Source organism: Maylandia zebra, linkage group LG5 (genome assembly GCF_041146795.1).
Source record: "Maylandia zebra isolate NMK-2024a linkage group LG5, Mzebra_GT3a, whole genome shotgun sequence".
NCBI classification, from domain to species: Eukaryota; Metazoa; Chordata; class Actinopteri; order Cichliformes; family Cichlidae; genus Maylandia; species Maylandia zebra.
In genome coordinates this window covers 34,360,772-34,379,511 of record NC_135171.1, presented here as the reverse complement: position 1 = coordinate 34,379,511, position 18,740 = coordinate 34,360,772, and the positions used below count along the sequence as shown (strand labels likewise).

Sequence of the window (18,740 nt, the reverse complement as noted above, 5' to 3'; positions counted from 1 at the left end):
TTGGTTACTTGCGCTGGATGTTTTTTGGTGCAGGCTAATGGAGGGCTAAAGGCCACTGAGCCACATCTAGCAAGAGATAAATGGACTGAAATGTGAGAAGAAGCCCTGATTCTCCTATCCCAGAAGTCTGGTGGGAGAAATATAATGCTGCTTGAATAAGTTGAAGACGCTATGCGAAAGGGAGAAATTGTTGACTTCCTGTTCGCTGACTGACTGATTCAATGACTATTATCTTGCTCTAACAATGAAACACACACCTCCACAATCCTCAAGTTCTCACCCTTATGGTTCACAGTGTCTTATCCTCCAATGCATTCTTTAGCCTCTCATCTTAGGGGGGGGGGAATAAAAAAAATAAAAATAAAAATAAAAAAAACACAGGGGGGCCATTTCTGCTTAGTATTCATCACCATTATGTTTCCCTATAAAGCTTTCAGTTCCTACCAGCCATCACATGCATACCTGGGGGCCTGAATTGAATACGATTCAGAAGGCAGGCTTGAATCTACAGGTTAAAATATATCCAAACACCTTGGTCTCTCAAAGCCTCAGGCACTGAAGGCTGCTCATTCTTACGCACTATGTGAGCCTGGTTAATGGCCCAGTAAAAAGATGGTATGAGGTGAACCATCTCCAGCCTCCTGTTGACACTAAGCGGCTCTTGGTAATGATGCCTACCATACTTCATCTTGTGGGTCAAATACACTCGCTTTTCAACTTTGTATTTTAGACTATAATGTACCAAAGCTTCATATTTACAGAGCGTGAATGCGAAAAGAGACTATAGAGCATGTCCTAGAAAGTGTGTGCGTGAGAATAGCATGGGGGTGGTGGGGTCACAGTCGATACTGAAGGCAGGTACTTCTCAGACACACTGATTGATTTACTGTATCTGTTGGGCTAGACCTGCCTGCCTGTCAGGATTAAGGAATTATGTCTTATCAAACCTGTTCCCCTGACAGACCCAATTCCAACTGAATCACTTGAAGCAGCAACATATGGAAAACTAGGGCATATCTGTAAGAATGAGTGTTTTGCAAGTATAGTGTCTGCTCGTTAGATTTTTCAAGATAATGGGAACAAAGCGATGTGCAGTCACACAAACTTTAAGGGCACGAGATACAGCCGCTGTTCAGTTCATCTGGTCTTAAGTCTGTTTGCCGAATCCAAATCCTACCAGGCTCTTTATATAAATTGCAAGAGAAATAGAAAAATGCAACACAAATTTCATGCAGAGCCATCACCTTCAATCCCCCAGAGAAAATTGTATGAACAATTTTAATCTATAGCAGCTAATACAAAATACATAAGGCCCAGGGACTCTAGAGAGTAAAAGCCTGAATCGGAAGGCCTCCCTTCTGAGTACAAGCTCATAATCTCCACCACATGCAGCGTGAGAAACGTAGTCTTTCAGTGTATCTCAGAGAAGATGGCTGATTATGTGAAAATTTAAGTCTCTGCACCTTGTCCTTTCTTGGAAACACATAAGTGGACCTGCAAACAAGCAAAAACCACAGAGTCAACAGGGGACACAAGCTAACAAAGAGCACCATATATCCCCAATGTTAACAACAGGACAGTGTTTCTACTGTAATTTCTGCAACACAGCACAAAATAAGCTGGAAGGAAGAGACTGCACAACCAACAGTAAAATCTATCCTCAGTTCAGCTTTCACAACCTTGCTTTATTACAGCTTTCCTGAATTGTTAAAACACTAACTCGCATTTTCTGAAGCAAATTCTCAATGTCCTAAACGAATCAATCCCTCTTTTGGCAAAACGTTAAACTGTTTTCACCTAATTAGATGCAATTTGCAATTCTCCTTTAACCTTTTTGTAAAACTCTAAGTACATCCCCACTCACTAAAACACATTCTGCACAGTGATTCCGTTATGAGGCATAATGGTAACCACAGGAAGCAAAAGTTAAATTACAGCACAGATGCCATTTCTTAAACACAGAATTGTTCGCACTTGTTGCTAAGGATGATAAACCTGAAGCCCGAAACTGAGGCAGTTCAGAACCCACAGCCAGCAACGTTGAGCTGAATGTTGAAAATATCAGTGGATGGATACTAACGGTGAGGTAGAGGAGAAAGAGCAAAATCATTTCAGTAATTTCAGAAGAAATTTGACCCGCTGCAACAGACCACATTTGTAAAGTAATAGAAGAACTGTTTAGTATGATGTTTCTCACACTATGATTTACTCATAAGAAAAAGAAACGTACTCATCGGTCACTGGTATGCCTGTTCAACTGCTCATTCAAATATCTATTCTGTTAAATACATGGCAGCAAAGCATTTAGGCACCCAGGTGTGGTCAAGATGACTTGCTAATGCTCAAACCAAGCATGAGAAAGGTGATTTATGTGACTTTGAAGTTGGCATGATTGTTGGTGCCAGACAGGTTGTTTTGAGTGTTTTAGGAAATGCATAACCATCTCCAGTGTTTACGGAGAATGCTGTGAAAAAGTGAACATTTCCAGTGAGAGGCAGCTCTCTGGACAGAAATTCCTTGTTGATGCCGGAGGTATCAGAGTAGAATGCCCAGTCTGCTTCAAGCTGACGGAGAGGAAACATTAACTCAAATAACCACTGAACACAAAACACGTTGAAGAAACTGTTGAAGCAGATGGGGTACAGTAGAGGAAGACCCCAGTAGGTGCCACTCCTGGCAGTTCAAAACAACAAACAGAGGCTAATATTTGGACAGACTGACCAACACTGAATGATGGAAGATTGCCAAAACGCTACCTGGTCTGATGAGTCTTGATTTCCTCACAAACATTTAGGTAGCAGAGTCAAAATTTGGCATAAACATAAAAGCATGGATGATGCCTTGTATCAATAGTTCAGGCTGGCGATCGTGAATTGGTGTCTGAGATATTTTCTTGGCACACTTTGGACCCCTTAGTACCAATTAAGCACTGTTGAAACTGGTTTTGTGTTTACAGTTTTGAGAAAATGCAAGAAATTAATCATGTTAAATGTTCAAATTAAAAATATTATCAATACAGCTTTTAGACATAAGTGTGTGTGGAGGGGGGGGGAATGTTTGTTTTTACTAAATTCCAACTTATTTTGGACTTTCGGATGAAAAGCTGCCCAATTTCCTGATCACGTAAATGCAAAACAATCTTTCCATAAATAGTAAAATAACAGCTTCAGTCATTATAAATGCTTAAACAACAGCCTAAATCCTCAATGTAAAACCAGCCATAATTTAGCCATGCTCTTTTCATCCATGTCCAGCATTGTTCGGGTCATTTTCAATACAGTAAACCCAATTTAGAGCATCTTAAAAGCAAAGCAAAGATGAAATAACATGAAAATGATGCACTGAAGAGGTGATCTGACCACTCATTCATCCACCTTAATGAGCTCCATCCTGGAGCTTTGTGGGTACACAGCACTGTCAGCATGTAGCCTTCTGTCAGCCTCTGTACACATGACTGTTAACAAATCCAGCCCAACAATGGAACTGCACAATTAAGCAATACAGGCTGCACAGCACTAACAACAGCCCACTTTATACACAGCGCTACACTAGGCTGCCATCAGTAAATCCAACAAACAAAAAAGACAATGACTCACCGATTATTTTATTGGAAAGACTCACCAGGTACCTTAAGAGAAAACATTCATCTTTTTTCCTTATTTCCTTCTCTGCCTTCTTAGATCCAGATTTAAAGTACCCAGAGTTCCCAATGAATGCAACTTAAGACAAAAATTTTAGGAAGCAGCCCAGACCTGAATGCTAAAATAAAAATGAAGCCATCAACCTCCCAAGTGCTGCAGCCTGGCGTTAAGCAAACATATAAAGTTAGGTAGCCTTAAGCTTTGATTCTATCTTTTGTAACTTTCCATTTAATTTACCATAATTAGCTTGCTTGAACTCACTACATTTGCTTCGCTTTTTATTTTAGGTTCACGGTTTCAGCTGTAATTGGAAAAATGTGTTTTTAATTAAAATGTGCACCTGGCTTCTTTTGGCTTGACTGCACGGTTTTAAATGGTCGTGAATGGGTATTAAATGTGGGTTGCTGTAGAGGGCGCTCTTTCCCCCAAACAGAAATCAATAACATTTACAAAAGGGCAAAGAGGCAGGTTTTTGTGTTGTTTTGTTTTGTTTTTTTATATAGGGATTAAACTCTGCAAGTAGGAGTAAAACTAAAGCACCATTTTTTGTCTTAGTTTGCTACTTCCTTTTTTTATTTAACGTTGCCTTATCTTTACTGATGTTGTATACATGGCATGTGTTATTTTTCTTACACTCTTGCATGCCATTGTGATTTTTCAGCAGCCTTTTCTTCATGATCTTATCTTATATCTTATCTTTAATGCTTATTGTTAAGATTTTTCTTCTCCCCTAATAGCAAAGATTCATACAGCTGCGCAATTTTTCAGAAGCAAACTTTATTTTTACGTTAATAAGAATAATTAGTTAGGAGTCAACTTTTTTTTTTTACTTTGAGTGAAATGACTGGACAATGCTGACACGTGTCCAGAACCATAATGAAATGTCTGCCTTTTGTTTACACATTCTTCTTTTCAGTTTAATTCAGGTTTATTTATATTGTGCCAAATCACAGCAACGGACACCTCAAGGCGCTTTGTACCGTGAGACCCTGCAGTAAGGTACTGTATTGTGCCTTTGGGTATGCAACACAGGATTATAGCTAAATTAATGAGAAAATGAGTCTTGTTTCGTGCACACTGATAGTGTCCACACAAAACATGTAATTGTTCTCTGTGTCTAATTTGAATCAATTTTACACTTGCTCTGTCAGACTAGAATTCATCACCACGATCCCATTGATGCAGCCATCCTCCTTTTCTGAATGTCCACTGACCAGTGCTCATCAATTTGCAAACCTCTAATTTTGAAATCACAGACCCTCTCATATGTAATGGCTACTGTGAAAATGTGTCTGTTTTTGTTTGTAGGCTTGAAGGCTAATTTTAATCATCTTTTTATCATGCATACAGACAAGCTTTTTTATGCATACTTACTATATTTATGCTTTCAGCATGAGATTGGACACCCGTTCACTAACCTGAAAAGACACCTTTCACTATGACCCATCTTCTCTGACTTTCTTTGATGATGTGAGTATGAATTTTATTTTTCTGTTTTTCAGGAACAGAGTTCCCATTATCCAAATGCTTGTATGAATTAGAAGCATACATTCTCTATAGTGCAACAGCCTGCAGGTCCTTTGAGACCTGCAGCAGATGTTGACAGTACGGGCACTCCTTCCGGAGCTGCAAGTGAGAGTAGCCATTCACCACGAAATGCACAGGCAGGCAGAATGTAGGCTGGAAAGCCTTCTGTTCACCAGCTTCAGCTTACCATAAGTGCAGCAAAATTGTACCTGGCAACTGTGTCTAAGTCATAGCTGATGTTTTTGTTACAGCGGAACAGCTTTGGCAGTCTTTGACAGGGTTTGTCAATAAAGACTAAGAAATTGTTTATTGAAATGTCACAGAAAGTCGCCTATAGACCCAAGCTCAATTCAAGCTTAGTAAAAATTGAGACTGTGAATGTTGGGTATAGCAGCAAAAAGTCCTGTATGAAAAGAAGTAGGAGCGCATAGATCTGACTAAAGTAAGTATATAACATTATTTGATCTGTAAGGGGAGATGATTGGATAAGATAAATGGTATTGCTTGAGAGGAGATAAAAAAGAAATCCTTGCCAAATACCCCCAATACAATGTGAGATAGCAGTGACCTTAAATGTGATCACTGCCTTGCATTGTTTGAGAAAGAATATGAAAACATTGTGGCAGGAATTTGTGTCAGACAGTAATACTAGTTTCAGCATTTGTCAGAATGAGTAATGAAAAATTGGTGAATCATCTGTTGTGCTGTAAGCAGCTATTCACAACTGAACCCTGCTAATAAACCTGAAGTCAAATAATACTGCTGTAGCAGAGACTATGCTGACAAAGAGAAGAGTAGGAGGCCAGCCTAACAAATTCCAGTGCATCTTTTTGGACGTGAGACAAACAGATCAAAGAAAGAACAAACACCAGACCTTCCCTGCATATCAGCCAACAAGTGAGCATAATGTGCAAATGTCTGAACTGCACAGCCTATAGGTCTTTACAAGTGTGTAATTGCTATGTGACACTTTTGAAGACAGCGCGACAATGCAATATCAAATAAGAGTATCTGAATGAAAAAGAAGGGGGCCATTGTTCGAGGAGAAAGATGTCTCTTCTAGAAAATAATACCGCCTCTCTGTCTGCATTCATGTCACAGTTCAAACATCAGTTTACACTGCCATGCCTTCACAAGTTGCCCTGAACACTGTAACAAGTCTTCAGGGGGCAGGAGAGAAGGATGTCACTGACAATTTTGCAGAGCATGAAGCTCGACTGCTAATGAGATTTCTTTTTCTACCAGCAGCAAATATAAGTAGTCATTTCCTGCACAAAGACCACTTCTTAAAAAGAAAAAAAAGAGAACATGGCAGTGATGCTCCTTAAGATTTCATTTGTGCTCTTGTTATGTACTAAACTAAATCAGCTCATATTAATTCTCCATTTTATTACTGTTATTGTTGTGGGTTTTTTTACTTTATGTATTGTGTAATATTGCTAATTTGTGGCATTGTTTTGTTTTGCATTATGCAGCCTTTAGAGTGCCCCTGTGAAACACTTTCAATAATTTCCACTATTACTCAGAACATTTTTGGGTAATGGGCGCTCTTTTGATGCTGTTCACAGCCTCATCCCACAGTACGACGTGGACATCTCCACTGACCACTTAAGCAGGTGCTAATTAACTGACACAACCTTGGAAACCAATTTGTGATTATTTTCATTTCACATTCATAACCCATTACGTCTAACAAAGATATGTTCAGAAATACATTTGGAAGATGGTCCTATTTTGTCTGCATCTGAAGTAATAACTAAACAAGAAAATGACTGTGCCTGGAAATGAATTTCATTTTGAAAAGTTAGCGCGACTTACTAACTACATTCAATTTGCAGCAATGAGTGTAAGTATTAAACTATACAAGCACGTCAACTCGAGCCCTGCATTCACATGCAACACAACAATGCTTGTGAGCATGAAAACTGCCTCTTGCAAAGTGTGGCTGATGAGATATGCATATATTCATGAACAGGTGTAATGTGTTCTGAAAAAAATAGAACTTGAAATGGCCTTTCAGCACAAAGTAGGAGCAACTGCAAATTATCAATGTTCCTGTTCATATGCGTGCAATAACATTATGCTAAAGATAAAAAGACAACAATACAAAAATATTGGGACTAATGTGAAGGATTATGTATTTCAATCACATATAAATCAACACAGTAATAAACTTGATTTGATGCATAACTGTGAGATAAACAACAATGAAATTAAGTATGTTAAAGTATTTAAAGTATAAATGAATTGGATTTATTAGCATAAATATAAGCTTAATGGGGATTTTTAAACTATGCTGTGCAAAAGGATTACAAATTAGAACAAAATTTAAATATCATTTTGAACATTAAAATAACAAAACATAAGCATATTTGAGTGACTTGTCAATATCAATACACAATCCAGTGACAACAGGCATCTGAATGGTCTTTAAAATTTTCTTTTGAATGACTGCCCTGACTTCATAAAGCCATATAGACAATAACCTTCTGTGTCTGAACGCGGCTGTCCAGGGCTCCTTTGAGAAAAGCTTTGAGAAAGGTGGCAGAGCACATACACCTTTGGTAAAAGAAAGGTCAGCGTCTAATGTTTCAGAACTGTAGCACTACTATTAAAGAACTTTTATATAACATAAGGTTGCCTGTATATTATATTTATCTCACATACTATTGAATAAAATTAGAAAAGAGATGCCTAATTGCCCAGAGCCTGGGTAGCAAGTCTAAAGCTTTCCTTGGATACATTTGAAATATCCTCACATTGATGTTTCTCTGCAAAAATGTTAACCATGTTCAAAATTCAAAGATACAAAATATAGGGGAGGCTGATGTCATTAGTGACCTGTTTTGAATGTTATCAGCTCACTTCATAAATGGCCATTATCAGCTGTTATCAGTCCAATACTTATCACATGTAGGAGGGCTCTTTCCACTTATTTGCAGGATCAGTGGAAAATTATAACACTTTCCACTGGGGAGAAGTTCCTCCGTAATGAGTGGAGTGTGTCCACTGGCAGGAGTGGTGCTGACATTGGTCACACATGAGCCAGGAGATTAAGAAATATCTTTTGGACTTGAATGATTTGAATCACATTTTGCTTATGAAATTGCTTACTGCTTATTGGTTGATTTTAGGCTGTTTGGTTCAGTATAAAATACTGTAAAAAAAAAAAAAAAAAACACAAAGAAAAACCTACAACCTTCAGAGAAAGTGATGCAGCAGTTTAGCGCTGCACTGTAAGCTGGTCCTGGATTTGAATCCACCAGCAGGCCTCTTTGGGTGGGGTTTGCATGTTTGCCCTGTTTGTTTATGGCTTCTGCCTGGGTATTCCAGGTTGTTGCTCTTTTGAAGCCTAACCATGCTAGATTAATTGGGAATTCTTAATTGGCCATAGGAATGAATGTGAGCGTGTCTCTCCTGCAGAAGGCGGTCAACCACTCCAGGGTGTACCTCATCTTTGGCCCTATGACAGCTGGGGTAAGCAGAAGAAAATGAATGGACAATCTTTAGTAAGCAAGCAACGTGTTTCCAAGCTGAATTGTGTCATTTACCACATGCCGTTCTACATGCACTTCATCACAGAACAGCTAAAGGTTTTTCTAGACTTATAAGCTGAGCTGATTTCTGTTTATCACTGATTACAGTGGACGATAACTGAATACCAAGCTTCGTGGGAGAGGGTGCCCGCTGTCCATATCTATGTAACTGATTAAAACCGCTGATGGCCATTCAATTCAATTTCAAGTGAAAATACTGAACTTGCAGTTCAAAAAAATGTTTGAATATTTGTGCCAAGTTTTGCAACATTTTCCTGGATGAGTAAAAAAAAAAAAATCATTGTTGGCAACAAGACTGAACATCACAGGATCACCTGCGTCATTAGGATTTTTCTCTCCACAGAAAATGTCAATACAAAATTTCAGTATATTTACAGTGAGTTGAGCTGTTGTTTAATTCTGAATAAAACTGATAGATCATCAATCAAACCTGGAGTCCCATCATAAAACCTTTCACGTTCTGCATGCATTAAAATAATAACGCATCTTACTAATATTTCAACTAGAGCAACACTGCAGTTAAGCTGATTATGCAAGTCTCACTCTGTGCATATAATGTATCACAATAATGCAGTTTACATGTCATAGGAGAACACTACTTAGGCATACATTTCTCAGACTTTCCATTAAGACAATGCCTAACATGTCTCAAAATAGCTCTGTGAATGCCAGTAAGAGCTCAACCTATGCTTTCTCTAATACTAATTATCCTAACAAGCACTGTGTACACAACTTTACTCATGTTACACTTGTAATCGCTTTATTTTTGCATTTTTCATGCCAGGCATGATCCATGGTGATGACACTGCCATCAGTCCAATGGTGTAATTGCACAGTAAACACTAATTGTGACAGGTGAATGTAAACTTCACAATACATGTATCCATTTTACATTTGTGACAATCTCACCTTTTTTATCCTTAACATAATCTTACAATAAATGCAAAGTTTCTTATCACAAAAAAAGAGGAACATTATTTTGGGCAACACTGAAATTTGCATCTCAACAATGACTACTGTGGACACGGGAAAAAGGAAACAAGGATGTCTTGTTTGACATCTATGCATTTTTTTCAGGGTTATGTAATTACAGGTGTCCTTCTACCTTTATATTTTAGGTTAAAAAATTATCATTTGGGATTTCAAAGCTCTTACTAGACAAGGGTAATATGTTAATGTGGTCATTTTAAATTCTTTTCATCTTCTTTTGTGCTGTTTTCAGATTCTCTGGTAATAAAGTGATATCAGGTACGCCCCCGTGTTTCTTGCCTTCTTTTCCATGGTGCACCTTCAAAGCCTATAAACTATCCAGCTGGACAACAAAGGAAGAAGGGGGGGAAAAAATCAATGTAATTGAACACTGTGTGGCCACTGAGATAGCGAGGGTAGATACAATCCTCTACTGTAAAATAACACGCATTATCATCATCCTGCACTTAGATGAACCAGCAGAGACAAAGCAGAAACTGTACAAATTCCAGCCTCTGGAGTGCTAAGATTGTTGATATAGTTTCAGGGTATGAAACCTGTATAAAGGAAAGGAAAAGGAAAAGCCAAGGACGGATTGCTCTTTTTTCTGCCATCCTAGTTGTCATGGAGGTAGTAGTAACATGTTGTAATGTCAGGGTTTGATGTTGCTCATTAGGCCAGTAATGATTTGTGGATGGATTGTAGGTGTGGGAGCTGTGTCTCGTTTGAAGCCATATGCTGGCAGCCAGGGTACTTCAGACACTAGTGTTTACTGGGAGATCCAAGCTATTTTATTGCTTCTAATGTCATAATTTACATTCAGCTAGTGGACTCTAATGGATCCAATGCTCCACATCTTCCCTCTTTGTTCAGCTGAACAATCAAAATGTGGGAAATGGAAATAAGTTTTAATCTTTTTGACCTTGCAGCTCAATATAATTGTTTTATGATGGTATTATTAGCAGATGTTGCAGTTGTTGTATTTTACTGTTATAATAATTATTAGCTTTGTATATCATATATATATTTATAGTTTGGACACCCGATGTGATGACATCCTGGCAGGGATTTGCTTTTACACCAGGCAGTATGACTCTTTACCTCCCTAAGAGATAACAAACATCTGTCAAAAATGATCAGCACTGTGACATAGTGATGGCAAAGACAGTCGATATTTAAGCTGCAGTGTTCTATATACATATATATTGACAAAAAGGGTTCTGCTTTGCATTTTGAAGCTACAGCACATCAAATTTCCATTTAAAAACACATGTGTGTTTGGAGGCTGCAAGCCAGTGCCCCCTCAAAAGTAAATGAGACCACACTGATTAATTCTGGTGCCCATGGAAGTAAACTATATATATATATATATACATACATTTAAGGGGGGGAAATGTATCATAATCAGCAAAAAGCTATCGCAGTGACCAGGGGAAAATAGTCTCTGCAATATTTCTTTTGCCAGATATGAGCTCCTGTCCCTATAAAGCAATTACAGATGAGTCAGTATTGCTTATCAAGCCATGTTTTCTAAGTACTGGGCTTAAAGTTGCCAAAATATTTTGCAGCCACTGCCACAGATGGTTAATGATTTATACAATGTTAAATTATTTCAACAGCTGATGTTTTAAAATTCTTCACCTAATACCAAAGCTCTTGGGGTCAAGCAATCACAGTTGACGTTTCTGTGTGTTTACACTAGGCTCGCTTTCCCTGCATTTGATTAAAATGCAATTGAAAGCAATATACTGTAAAATGAAAATTGTGTATAAACAGGGCAGCATCAGCAACCCCAGAAAACAGCATCCTATATCTAAAGCTGTGCAGCTTTTAACTGCTTTACCAAAGCGGCTTCTGTATTGGCATCTTCAGTGTAGCCTGCCAGCTCCAATGCGCATGGGATTTGCCAAACTAAAAATTCAACCATCTTGAACCCAGCACTCACTATTATTACAAAAATAAGTCTGCTATCTCAAGACACAGTTAGTATGGGTTCTAATGGGGCTTTTTTCAATGTACCCAATTAGTGCTTAGACATGCAGCAGCCAAAGCTTCATTAGTGGACAGCAGTCAGGCAGCCAAATCAAATCCATTCGCACTTTACACAACTGAGTTGAGCTATAACCTTATTCTAGATTTAACAATAACTACTCATTTTTACTGACTCCTATCTCATCATCTGTTTAATAACCTTTAACAAGGAGAGAAGTTACATGTAAAGCGGTCCCATCCATCTCGTGTAATTTTTATGCTTGCTAGGTTGACACGACTTGTTAAAAACAAGTTAAAACTAAAGCTGTATGTATGCAGACAGACTACTATCTGCCACTTATCTTCAAATTTCACAGTAAATCCTTGTAAATGTTGCTACAGGCTGAGACAGCAGCCACCTCCACTTTTACTAGTTGTGCTATCTGCATGCAAAGGAGTGTGGGGTGGGATATTTCCCCCATACCAGACAATCAATCTATCAATATTGCAATGTTTTGCCCCCTAGAAATCTGTGTTTTTAATTGCACCAAAGCTCCACAATCTGTGGACTCTAATTTGGAACGATTAGTCTTTTTGCAATAAATCCAAATATCATACGTTACCTGCAGTTGTGACAAGATCCAAACTATTTTCGTGGGAGTGCTTTAATCCAAGCAGCCACCTTTTTGTGTGCCTCTAATTGCAGGTCCTATGGGTTTTTTAATGTACATCATGGCGACATACAGGAGTTCTTGGCATATAAAACAGTATAGAGTTTGGGCCCCAAGGCTCCCTCTTCCAGCCATTCTCTTTGACATTAAGACCGGAACATGCTCTCTCACAGTAAAACCCCAGCTTCCTCTTTTTAATGAAAGGTGTTCATCATCACCTTGTCAGCAACAGTGTGTGACTAGGACAGGTTGATGCCACTTAGTCTCCCTAAGGGGAGTATGCGCTGTCAAGCAGAATTTGCAGTCCTGCCATTTTACTTTGACAGACGAACCAACCTGGACAGGTCTGGAGAGCAGGGCCACATAATGGACCCTCCAGTTGTCTTACCCTTAAAAAACTGAATTGGATGACATTTGTGTCTTATTTGAGTCCATAGCTGCATCTTGTTCTGCTGTGCTAGTCATTCTGTGTTTACACCAACAGATGAATCAGAGCATTACTTTCACCATCATTCATCGCCCACGCCATCACATCCCGATCCTTGAAAAGCTCTTAAAGGTTACTGTGGCAGAGATGACCGGTCTCTCCCTTGGCTGCTACAAGTGAGTGCCTTCGCAGTGGCCCAGTTACCCTGCCCGGCTGAGCCCTGATCGCAGGCGTAAGGGGTGGGGTGGGGGTGATACCCTAATGCTAACTGACATCCTGAGAAGCTGTGATTGCTTTGAGGGCTTTGTGGGCAGTGGAGGGTGTGGGTGGCAATGGAAGGATAGAGGCCATGTCTCACAAGGACCTTTAACAACCTTTTAAAAGCTCTAAGAAGGCTGCCCTGACGCCAGCCATTCACAGGAGAAAATTGCTGACAGTGCTAAAGGGGAGAGGGCAGTGGGGAAGAGGAGAGCAGCAGTATGCAGCAGTTCCTGGAATGCTTTTGAGTTCATCACATTGTCCTGTGATCCCTGCAATGATCTAGGCACACCACAACCCAATCGGCCTCGCTGTATTCACTGTGTAATTACAAGCATGTTCACTAAATAATTCACTAGGAGCAACCGCTGAAAAAACATCCAGCACTCATGGAATGCACTTCTGTGAGCTTTTCCACTGCAGCCTATTACACCACTTTAGTCTCGGTTAGGTCAGCCCGGCCACTGAGATAGAAACATCCTGCATTGCAATCCTTTGACCTAGCCCCACTCTCAGCAAGTTCACAGAGTGCTGTTTGACCTGAAGGTTTGGCTAAATTGGCTAATACCATGCTGTGTGCCAGTGAATCCTCTCTTTCTGTGGACAATCATCCATCGCCAGATGAAAAAAAAGACATTATCCAAAAAGAACGCTGAAGTCCTGGGAAGCTTTATTACTCTCATTTCTTCAATAACTCCCTCAGACTTCCAGTTGTGCACCATATTTCATCTCAGCGCTGAAGAATGACTTTTCTGACAGTGAACATGAGAAATGCAAGAGACTCAATGGGCACGGCTGGAGGGGGGGCAGCCTACCCACAGAAGATCACAGCAGTGGCAATGAATGCATCAGAAAACACTGCTGTAGGCTAGCATAAGTCAACAGCGCCTAATGTGAGCCTTTGGTATGCATGATGTTAAATAGATTGTGAAAATGCTCTTTTCATGACTAAGATGGAGCTTTTCATTAATCCTAGAGCTGAACCTGCCTCCGCAAAACAACGAGCATCCCTCGCGGGAAAGACAAAACACCCACGGTGGGCTAGAGGGATCTCAGAAGAGCTCTCATACAGCTCATGGACACACTCTCTTTGCATCCACCCCCTTAGTCTTACGTGCAGTTGTGATTTGCATGTTTGTAGATCTATCTAATCTCTCATATCTGTAGCATGTGGTCATAAGTATCTCTGTAGCATTTTCTCCATGTGTCAGTGAGCATCTGTGTGCATGCCTTTCAACGTGATGTACATATGCTTTTGTGCTCTGTGTGCAAAGTGTAGGTGGATGTGGTTGAGACAGATATTCAGAGAACTTAAATCATTTTTTTGCCTTTTATGTGTGTGTGCACAGCAGTTGGTCAGAAGAGATATAGGGTTTTGATTTTATTTTAGGAAGCTCCTGTTAATGATAGCCCACGTGTTGAGGATTAAAGCAATAGCACAGCGCTTCAGTGAATATTCACATGTGTGAATGCTGATAAGTCTGATCAAGCTATTTTCCCATTTGCTCAGATATATCGGGAATAACACAAACCACACCTTGCACAGATCCCTCTTTACTTGTACCTTAACTTCTACATTTCTTATTGCATGCCCCCCTTTTTTAGTTAAATGTTCCATAAATTAAGTATGTGTGTGCAATTTGTAAATAGCACATGCACATTCATCTACAACGCTAATTTGAAAGCTCAATAGCAGGATCTGACTTGCAACAGTGTAAATTTATCGCAAAAATTGCCAGTTCTCCTTTGTGTTCCTGCATGTGTAACTGCATCAATGACAGCAAGTTTCACTTTAATATGTCTGTGCCACTGATAGCAGTAAATGGTGCAATGCAGATTTAAAATAAAAAAGGCTTCATTGTCAAGCTGTCATCATGTCATGCTTTGATAAAAGGAAGGCAGAGGTAGTTTAATCAGCCGTTGCAAAGTTAAATGAATAACCACAGGACATCAGAGGATTCAGCCTTCGCCTTAGTGCCCATAGACACTAATGCTAGGGCACGTCAGCCATACAGGAGCTATAGCGATCCCTTCATGTTCTGTCAAAACACCAAAACCTGCAACACACGAATCTCATCATAGCAAGCCGAGCAATCTATTTCTGAGTAGAGCCATATTTTTGAATCAAACACCTTCCTCTCAACTGGCAGAGTGTGACTGTGTGAACCGGAGTTATCCCCGGGTAACGGCCCAGGCATCCATTTGTAATGCAGATGTCTGAACCAATAATTGAAGCCACTTTATCAACACCTGTGCTGATAAGTGATGGCTTTGTAGACAGCTGGTGCAGAAAAGGCCATAGAAGAAACAACATAAAACTTGAAAATCTGCATCTACTGACATTATTTCCAGTTTTTTTCCCCCCTCACTGCAGAGAAGCAAAGAGGGTGGCTAAAAGTAGTTCATCTGCAAGACTTCATTATAGGCTGGAGTTCCCACCTCAGCTGAAAACCACTCAGCAAGCATGTCACCTTAAGTGTGTTGAATGGTTAGTCTGAGCATTCTAAAGTTTAATATACCATTCAGATTTGTTCCCATGATAAAGAGTAAATCACTTTGAGAGACATTTTATTGTACCATGAGCATCCTAACATCTGTGTGTACACTGGGTTCCTTCAGCATAAATCCTAGTGGGGTGTTATTATCACTAAAATGGATCTTATTTGGTCGACACTCCAATAGCTAGAACAAAAGAGGCATTTTAGACGTACAAAAGGAGCATTTAAACCATATGGTTTTGCATGCAATTTATTTTTTGTGCAGTTTGCTGTGAAATACACTAACAATTAAAGAAGGCAAGCAAAATGTTGTAGCAAAGTAAATCTTGTGGGTGGGACCTATACTGAAAAACTGTAAGACACAATTCTCTTGGCTAATCTTAACAGGTTGGTAAGATTGCAACTGAGGTAATACATGAGAGGGAGAGTGCATGGAGAAGACAGAAACTCAATATGCAGTTATTAATAAAATTAACTTTTATCAAAGTTTAAAATGCTTTAAACATACTTAAAAGAATATTTATAAAATAGACCCATTACAACCCATTGCCTATTAAAGACTGTTAAATAAAAGCAATCTACATGCACCAGTTCAAACCCAACATTCTTGTTTATTATGTTGAAGGAAGTGATGTGAAAACATGCCTATGAATTGATTTTCTGTCTTTGCTCTCGTGTCTTCTCCATGGATGGACTCTCATTTGCTAACAAGCTGTCAATCTGATCAAGAGAGATGTGTCTTACATCTTTCAGTGTTAAGTTGCATAACAATCAAAACTTTGGGGTTTGAAAAATGTTTAGGCTCACATTTTAATACAAATGCATTTACTTGAAATGAAACATTTATCATTTTGCTCTCATATCTGTTTACACCCTGGAGCAGTCTGCAATCTCTCACAGAGAGACAGATAACCATTGACACCTACTGACACTTTAGAATCACCAATTAACCGAAAAGGTTCTTTGGACTGTGGAAATAAACCGGGGTACCCAGAGTGAACCCATGCAGAGACAGGGATAACATGCAAAGCCTGCCCCTATAAAGACAGCATTACTGCAGTGTAAATCCTCAGTTTTGATGTTTTAATCGTGATTCTGATGACAGATATAAGTTCAAACTTGAAGAAACAATTAATGAAAATGATGAAACAATTACTAATCTGCCAAATTTATCAGAGACACATTAACTGACAGCATGTTTAATTAGTTTTTTCTAGTCATAGGTTCAAGTAAGTCAGTTACATGACTTTCAGCTAAAGCTGTGACCTTTTTATTGAATCTAAGTGTTTTTTGTGCCTGACCAAACCTTATCTAAAGTAAAACATTATTACATTTATTCATCTGGATTTCTGCAGTAAGTAGAAACAGTTTTGGAAGGTCGGTACAAAATGAGATTATACCGCAAATCAAAAAGTTCGTCTCTGTTGTTCTAGAGGACAAACAATGATTTCTGTCATAGAAGATGTCAAACTTTGCAAATTAAAAATCTGTAATGTTATTTACTGAAAAAAAATAACAGAAAATTAAACAGTCATTTTGTAAAGTCCAAAAATCTTAGTTTTTCATTATTTGGCTGCTTTTTCCTTCATTTTCAATCCAAGCTGCTTAACAGTGATCTATGAATCATTCAAGCAGTGAAAAGACACCTAGCTCAATGGATGAATCAGTGTTTATGAACCAAATTTTGGAAAACTGAGCGAGTGGACAAAAGATAAAGTGCTAAAATGCTGATGAGCAAAATTTGAAAGTGGATATGTTCTTTCAGACTGGGGATTTATGCTTCAGTGGGAAATTTACATCATCCCTACACTGTAACTGCAAACTCTTCTGAAACTCTCTTTATTGCCCATACCTCAAGTGTAACCCTCCCTAAATATGAAACTAAACGTTGGGTCAACACAGCCCACAACTGTTTGATTGGCCTGTGCTTTACCACTGATTCCTCATGTGCAATATTCTATTTCTATTGTCTGGTTATTAAAAAACACCGGGACACAACCACAAGGTAATTAACATATAATGCACCAACACAAGTTTAAATGAGGGCAACAACTGTGGTCACTTACATAAGTGGCTCTACAAAGATTCCCAGCAGTCCACCTACTGTTCACCAAAGCCTCATCCGACATTGTTTCAGTAGAATTGCAGCTGTCAAGAAGTCATCATTAAGGAAGGAAAATTGGGAGAAATTTTCCTTCCTGCGGTATGCCCAGTTACACAAAAAACTATGTTCTGGAGTAATGCAATCAAATTTCTAGATCAAATGATCATCAGTGTACACAGAGGATGCAAGAAGAGTTTAATGCACAACCAGTAAAACACAGTCAATGCCTATAATGGTTTGGAACTGCATTTCAGACAGTCGTAGTGAGGAAAACGATCGTCAAAATTGATGGAATTATTAATGCAAAAAGGTGCTGTCAGATTTCGATCCAATAACACCATCTAGAAAGTGTCTGATTGGCATCGTCTTTTCCACATGGCAATGATCCCAAATATACTGCCAGGGAGGTAAAAGCATATCTTGGTAGAACAATACACAGTGGCAGTTTAAGTCATTCACTGGACTCTTTAAAGCCCATACCTCAAGTCCATAGTCTGGTATCTTTTATGACAGAAAAGAAAACAAACAAAACTAATATCCAAAGAAGAGCATTGACTATCCTTCAGGAATTCTGGAGAAGTATTTCTTTTAAAAAAATTTAAAAAATTAAAAGATAGCAAAATATAAAGAAAGTAGAAATGGTTTGAGACTTTTGCACAATACTGTAAATGGCATAAATTCAGTTGTGCAATTAGCAGTATAAATAAAGCAGCACATGAGATGTATGACTGTGAATCAGGTGTATGAGTAGGCAGTGACTCTTAGCATTTTCATCAAATCATAAACATTTGCTTCCTTTAGGCTGGCTAGGCAGCAGCATGTGTCCCTCATTTGCTTGGTTGCAAACCAATTTGTTATCTACAAATACCAGAGATTGGGATTTGAGGTAATGTGGTTTGTGACTTGAGCTCTATTTCTGTGGGTAGGAGCCATGCAGCCTCTTTGTAAGCTATGCCGGTCTCAACAGCGAGCAGCAAATTTCTGGAGAGAGGCCTGTTTCTGTTTAGAGCATACACGCTCCCACATCAGTGTCTGTACAAAGAAGACTTGAGTTTATGGTTTATGTGTTCTTGTGTGTTAGATGGGTAAATAAGCAACTACTGCCAAAACATTCACC

At 39.0% G+C, this 18,740-nt stretch overlaps 1 protein-coding gene across 6 annotated transcripts in view; it reads right to left on the bottom strand.

The window, feature by feature from the left end:
• The window catches only part of LOC101481524 (metabotropic glutamate receptor 4), a 210,718-nt gene that overhangs the window by 184,720 nt on the left and 7,258 nt on the right, over positions 1-18,740 (bottom strand). Inside the window, exon 1 of one of the 6 annotated variants that reach the window (XM_076884263.1) lies at positions 3,982-4,015. The exons of 2 other annotated variants lie outside the window; for them this stretch is intronic. The gene's annotated coding sequence lies outside the window, so the exon portion shown is untranslated. 3 more of the 6 variants (XM_076884262.1, XM_004547529.4, XM_004547530.4) reach the window with 3 other exon arrangements.